The following is a 7,642-nucleotide window of genomic DNA, read 5'->3' on the forward strand; positions in this document are numbered from 1 at the left end:
ATTTCTCCTTCACCTTTTCTGTTTTTACCCGCTCCCTTCCCTGGGTTCTTACAACTTTGTGTGTACATGGCCAACTTTCCTGCAATAAAGGAAAGTGATTACCTTTTTCGAGGAGTATATTGTGTCTATGCTGTTCCCCTGCCTGATCGCCCATCGTGGCTTATAAGTCTTTTTCTTCCCTCCCCTACTACATGCAGTGAAAAAAATGGATTATTTGAAGCAGATATTTCCAGCTCTCCTAATCCATGGGAAAGAGATGCTGTAGTATTTATTGGCCTGTCAATAAGGTTGCCTGGAGAGAAAAAAGGGAGTTCTGCAATACAGACATGGAAAACAAATGTGTATATGTATATAAATGTATAGACAAATGGACATAAAAACGTTTGTTTTTATAATATTTGTATAATGTTTGCTTTTACATATGTTTACATATACCATATGTAGTGCCACGTACCCATGTTCTGTAAAACCTAGTGGAGGGGAAGCAAAGCAGTGTACCCACTGCCTATCAGCAGGTGTCTGCATCAGAAGAGCATTATCTCTTAAGCCCTCCCCAAAGCTGCAAATCAACATTTTCAGAGCTGAGCCAATATAAAAAGAGCATCTCTGCATTCCATTTCTCAATTAATTTATACAAAAGCAAAAAAAAAAAGTTGTATATGCCAAAACCTTGACAAGTCTCCAGCCATCCCTGCTCTTGTGCAGTATTAGCAGCCTGCCTAAGGTGAGGAGTTTCCAGCTGCCGTGAGTTGCATATAGGGATCATGATGTGTCCTTGAACTCGAAGGCACACTGCTAGAAGAGCATCTCAGACTGTGGCAAGCACAGAGCTCCAGGTCCAGGATGGTAAATTGAGTTATTCCTTGGAATTTGAATCCCAAGTTCAACTTTTCTTCAGGGCAAAAGATCCTCCAGCGTTAACTGGAACATTAGTCATCAGAGCAGTGGTACCAGCCCCGACCCTGGCTGGTTGCCCTCTGCAGAGGGAGACTACAGGACAACGTGCAGCATGACCCACACCAGAAGGCTGTCAGCTATGACTTGAGGAGCAGCCAGACGTGTCCGTCACTATTGCCAATGAGAGTGACTGTGACCTGGACCCAGTGCTTGCTTCACAGGTTCCCAGCACGCCTGTGTCAGCTGCAGGCTGTGCTTTACTATCTCCTGGACAACTTGGCAATGTGCGGGTCAGCTCCTGCCAAAATATGATCTACAGCTTATTGCAATGTGTGCGGAACTGAATGCTATTGGCTGGACCCGGCCTTTAAAGGGAATGTGAAATGGATGTTTCAGATGAACCCTCTGTGTTCAACTCACACAGCCCAGTTCCTTCAGGTATGGAAAATAGGTGTGCAGTGTAAAGGATTGGGACTGGGTATCCGTGTTATTGTATTTCATATCGTGGGGAGGGTTCTGTGCACATAACCAGTGATAGCACTGCATCCACTCAGATCAGGACTGATATCATGAGGCTCATTGGGGTTCTTCAGATACTGCTTTCAGTGTAAGAGAAAGCAGACAGTAGTAAAACAATAATCAAACTCTTATAATCCATCAGCTTGGAATGCATAATAGCGATACTGCTTCCCCCTTATAACCACATACAATTTAGCTAAGCTACTGTTTGTTTCCATGTCTACAGGGTGTCTGTAGCTCCTGGGTCTGTAGCTCTTTCCCCACGTGTAAGGTAAGTTACAAGTGATTTGAAGAGAGGAAGTCTGCTAGTGAAATGCTAAACCACCGCTCCGCCTGACTACATTTCATTTGGGTGTCTTTCATTCTCCGTTCTGGACCAGCAGCCAGCTGTGACTCGGGTTCCAGATAAGGCACTAAACACAAGCAGCTATTGTGAGCAGCCTGCCCTATGCCTTCCAGCAGCTCTCGGAGCAGATGGCCCCAAGAAATGCATTTAATAACCGTGGACATTAAGGTGCAGAATCCAAGAGCTCTGCTCTTTGGGCCAAGCTGGAGAGCACCTGTCTGTCACTGCTGACCAAAGCCCTGAAGTTGTTGTGGATGTCTTTGACATGGAGAGCTGTGTTACTGGGCTATGTGGGTAATTCACAGGTAGGAATCAACCTAAGCAAACAAGTGTGATTATTGGAGATCAATACAGGTCCTTGGTTTTGAAGCACCTGTGCTGTGAACTCCTGAAAGGAAATGTCAGTTCCACCCCATCTAACCAGGAACTCAGAAAGGACTCAGTTTTGTTCATTCAGATGTTGGTGTTCTCTTTCATAGAAGTTTTATCACCTCCTTCTTTTCAGAGATAAATAATTATAAAAAAAAAAAGATAACAATCCTAAAATGTGGCAGAGCTGTTTACCACCAGAATTTGGGTAATGATAGGAATCGGTGAGGAAAAAAGATGCCAAGAAGGGCAGGGATACAGAGTTCCTGAGGTGGCAGAGATGAAGTCCAGGAGGCCAAGAAGATCACTGCTGGTGGAAGAGAACTGGGGAAGTGGCTTGAGAACAGTGATTTCTGAGTGGTCCCGTGTAGAACCAGCAGTTGGACTCCATGGTTCTTTTGGGTCACTTCCACTATGATTTGAGGTGGGACAGGAGTGCAGTGACACTTCTCAGGGATCACCACATGACATTTAAAAAACAAAGGGCCAAACAGGATGCAGGAGAAGTTGCCTAAGGACAGAAAGCCAACCAACCTGCTCTCTATTTTTGGTGAAGGAAAACAATGCATGTGCTGAAATCCTGCAGCTTGGAAGGCAGCATGCTATGTTTAAAACCAAAGGTAGCTTCATTAGAGCTGTTATATTTAGCCAGTTCTGTAAAGACTCATATTTCTATGGAATATTACATAGAAACTGTTACTATGTACAACACACCAGAAAAATGTGCTTTCTGTCCCACAGAGCTCACAATATGCCTCTGTAAATTAACTTTGCTGACAAAGGTTAAATGGTAAAAGGTAGAATATTTAACTATGTGAATTATCAAAAACATGGATGGTGAACTCAGGAGAGAAGATGTGGCTGGGAGACCGCATCTCCTGTGCTTACGTGATCATAATTCTGAGGTGGTGGAGGCACCCAAGGACGAGCAGAGCTGGGCTGAGCTCTGCACTGGAGAGAACAGAGAAGCTTAATGGAGTTTAATGGCGTTTAATGGAGAAGAGAAGGCACAAGGTAAGGGAAGGTATGAAGAGAAGCTGGGTATGAAGAGAAACTTCTCTGAAAGAGTGGTGATGCAGTGGCACAGCTGCACAAGAAGGTGGTGAAATTACTGTCCCAGGTGTTGAAGAACCATGGAGATGTGGCACGTGGATGTGATCAGTAGGCACAGTGGTGATGAGTTGGGTTGGACTTGGATGGTCTTAATGGTCTTCTCTGATCTTAACGATTCTATGATTCTGATGAAGGTAACTGGCTCTGGACAAGCTTTGATAACGTGTTCAGATGCTGATTTGCCTGTCTGGATGTTACTAGGAATCGTGTATGTCATCCAAAGTGAAGGCGGTATTGCTACTGTTGGACATACTCAGTGTTTGGCTGAGCAAACTGCTCTGCCAGCCCTGGAGTCTCAAATCCCCTGGCACTATACAAGACCTTTCTCAGCTGGGTGAAAGTGCATGCAGCCCTGTTGCTCCCCTGCTCCCTCCTCCTGCTTGGGGTCTTGGGGTTACACTTGGTGTGTTGAAGCCCTTTCGTAGATCTTGAGGAACTTGCCTCAACTCCCCAAAATGCTGAGGAGGCAGCAATAAGTTGACAGAGGGAGGCTGGAGGATTTAATGTGAGAAACGTGTGCTTCAAAACTGCCACTGAAACTGCTTGTGCTCCCTGGGGAAGGCCTGCAGCTGCATTTCCCTTTGCTGGGCCTCCACCCAGCACCCAGACCTGCTCCCTAGGTGAGCCTAGAGCCCTGGGGGGGGTGCGGGATGGTCTCAAGGCTGGTGCAGGGCCAGCCCACAGAAAGCTGGGCCTTCTGCTGGCCTGTGTGTTAGCCAGAAGAGATTCTTTTGAAAGCAGTGTGCCCTGAAGCTTTGGTGAGGTGGAGATGCTGAAGCAGCTTTCCATCCCCAGGGATGCACTTTCAGCAGCGCATCGCTGCTTGGTCCAAGCACTTTTGGAAGGTGGATACAGAGGAACCGTTCAAGGTGTCAAGTGATGGCAATGAGCAAAGAAATACTGCAGGGAAATGGTTAACCTCGGCTATAAATACTCAGTTAAATCACCATAAACTGGGTGCAGTAATAGCTTAAGATGCTGCGAACAAATAGTCAATCTCTCAACTGCTGAATGTGGCTCCCAACCGCAATCAACATAAAAATGCTCTACCTCCAGCAGCCAGGGCTGCATCTGATCATTCTTCTGTTTGGAGCGATATCACAGCACTGGAATGTGCTTCACCAGCTTTTTAGCTGCTGACCATAATCAAGTGCAGCCTTTTTCAATGTTCAGGGAGAAGTGGATGTGTTGTCAGCAGCAGAGTCTGAGCCCTGGGGAGGGGAATTCCTATGGGGACAGCGCAGCTGTGAGTAAGAGAGTTTCAGGTCTGATTGCTGGAAAGAGGGGATTTGGAGAACCAGCTGCACATTGTGTTCTGCCTGGGCCCTCTTGTAAGGTGGCCATGTGACAGGAGGAGGAAAGCGGGATGAGGAGAGGCTCAAGGGCTTTTGCTTGTGTAGATGGAGCTGTGTATCTAGTGGCAGAGCAGCAGACATCAAGCTGTCACTGGTGATATGCATATCCAGCAGGGGGACATGCCAGTAACCTCAAGTCTGGATGCATGATTTCCTCCCCTCTCTCAAAAATCTTTCTCTTTTCAAGGCTCCCCTAAAATCTGTCAGCTTTTGGTCATTGATGCCTGACAAGGGCTGACATGGCTTGGACTAGATGATCTTATTAGTCTTTCCAACCTTGCTGGTTCTGTAACTGTATGAAAAAGCTTCAGTTTCCTGCTGTATGTTTATTTACTCCACAATAAGATTTGCATAGAATTAGAGTGGGATGGCCGCTTGGCACATTTCCTACTGAGAAGATTCTTTTCTAAGAAGAACCTGGTTTCATTCATTTCCAGCAAGAATCTGAATGCACCCAGGTTTGAGTAGGTCTTGATTTATGTGTGCCAGCACTTGGTTAGCTGGCAGCCCAGGGCTCTGCGTGGAGAAAAGCCTCATCCTGAAAGTGATTGTTTTAATTTCATTCTCACGCTAAAGGTAGAGGACATTAGAAAGCAAAGTCTTAATGGATCACGATAAAATATGGAATAACAACTACCCATTACATTTGTTATTGTCTCTTTCTTCTGTAAATCAATATAATTGAATTTCTCCTAACTTCTCCAGTATTGCATGCAGCCATGTGCAATCACAGGGGACATTGCACAAAGATGAATAAGCACAACACTGTTTTAAATGAGAAAAGCATGCAGTAGCCTCTACGTGAGATTTGCTTTACAGCACGCTCACGTCCTCCTGAGTCGCCCTGGCTCTGTCCTAGGGGGAGGATGCCTTCCCCTGCAGCAGCTGGGACTTTTTACATTATTTAAGGTAAAATATGAACTTCTGTCTGACAGCATTGTCCCAGTCTCAGTAGTTGATGAGACCTTCTGCTGAGGGTGTCAGTGAATGAGTTCCCAACTAAGGCTTGTTACTGCCTCGCTTTCTTCATCTGTGTCACACATCTCACCTGGCTGTTTATTTCTTGTCCTTTGCCCAGAATTACTGCTTCCCTTCCTTTCCAAGATTGGGTCGGAATGGTGCCCACCAGCCCATTTTACAGAGAGGTTTTACAGAAACTGAGGTACAGAGTGAGGAGTCTTATATTGGATTACTGGGAGGCAAAGGTGGTACTGGATTACTGGGAGGCAGAGAGAGTGTTTCCTGAGCTCTGTGCTGCTGCTAGCTCAGATGCATTTTTCCAATGTCTGTGCCAGTCTGGAGGGTAAGGAGGTAGAGCTGCAGCACAGCTCCTCCAGAGTGTTTTTCCTCTGTGAGCCCACTGCAGTGATTTCTTCCTATCAGGGAAGTACACCTCTCCCTTAAACAATAGCATCTAGAGGCTGAATCAGCCTCTGATCCTGAGCTGGTCTTAGCTGAGATGCAGGACAAATCTCTTCAGATTTGCAGCACCAGTCCTCTCTCCAGCATTGTAAACCACCCGGATCATCTGTGACGTAGCAGCGTGTAGCTGAGGCTCACCTCTAATCACAGCAATGACATGAAGTGGACTTTGGCACAGGATGAGCACCACTCAGGTGGGTAGGACGGTGCTCCAGTCACTCCAGTTCCCCCCTGCTGCAGTGGCCTGGCTAGGGTGCTGGCAGCGTGTCACTGTGGAATAAGCAGCCATCACTTCAGAATGCGCTGGTAGAAGCCAGCGTTGCAGAACATCAGCTGAGGATCCGTCCCCGAGGTTGGCAGGCTGCAGTCTCCCCTGCATTTTGTGGGTTTAACCATGCTTCTGAGACACATTCCCCAGCACATATGGCTGGTGATGCTGTCAGCTCTGGGTGCCGCTGGGTGGTGGAGCACTCCTGCAGGCACATCCACTGACTGGGAGCTGTTACGCACAGTGCCCTATGGAGAAGGGCTTCAGCAGGGTTTGCTCACTCAGTGCAAGGACATAGGCTGCACTTTGTCCTCCTGACTTGCTGCAAAGCCAGCCAGCGTGCTTATCAATCATTTACACTCTCCCCCACCACCAAGAAACTCCCTAAAAATCCCAAACCACCATAAAAATGTGTTGGCAGAATACAAGCAAGTCATGCAGGGAGGTTTGGAAAACAAGATCTTGTTTTCAAAATAGATTAATGATGGCTTTGGTGCCGAGCAGTCTGCTCCTCCCACCCCCCCCTGGAAAAGCATTACAGGCAGGTCTGCAGGCTGGCACTGTAACTTCCTAAAAAATAAATAAAATGCTGGCTAATAATAACAGCGCCGCTACTACTGCTGCTAATAGCGCACTTCTGGCTGGCAGCAACTGCGCTTTTATGAGTCTGCTCTGAATGAGAGGAGCCGGAGAATGTGGAGGTTACAAGCTCAATTAAGTGGGCTCCACCCTGGCAGGGGCAGCAGCGTTTGCTGATGGGAACTGATGGAGAGGTCAAACCGATGCCCCGCCGGATCCTAAGGCAGCCCACGCTGCTTGGAGCGCGAACTGAAGTGGGGAAGCGAGGGCTTCTCCCCGCATCCTGCTCGAGGCCGGGCTCTGGCCGCGCTCTGCACTGGCAGGGCTGTGCTGGCTGGAGCAGAGGGCTGGGGCTGAGTTCCACGGGCTCAGTGCGGCAGCGGGGGGACAAGCAGTCACATGCTGCTGCTGCTGCTGCAGGGCTGGAGGAGAATCCTAACGCTTGCTGCAGGATTCCCACACCCTTGCAGCACAGACCGGCACTGCATCCTGGGGGCCTCTGATTCAGCTCTTTCTCCCCTCGGTGTAGAATGCGGCAGTACGTTTCTATCAGGTGTCGTGGGCTATAAAGTGATTTTCTTAAAAGCTGCTACTCAGATCCATCTCCCCCCACCCAGTGCTATTATTTAATGAAATCAATACACAATATTGTTATGTGTTACGTTGTTTGTAAGCTATATGCTTTCAAGCTGAGAATTGTGTCAACATTATTCAAAGCCTTTTGAATTCGGTATTCCTGTCAACTGATATGTTGATTGTGGTGTTTTGCCCAGA

This window comes from Meleagris gallopavo, chromosome 5 (assembly GCF_905368555.1).
Source record: "Meleagris gallopavo chromosome 5, MGAL_WU_HG_1.1, whole genome shotgun sequence".
Lineage (NCBI taxonomy): Eukaryota > Metazoa > Chordata > Aves > Galliformes > Phasianidae > Meleagris > Meleagris gallopavo.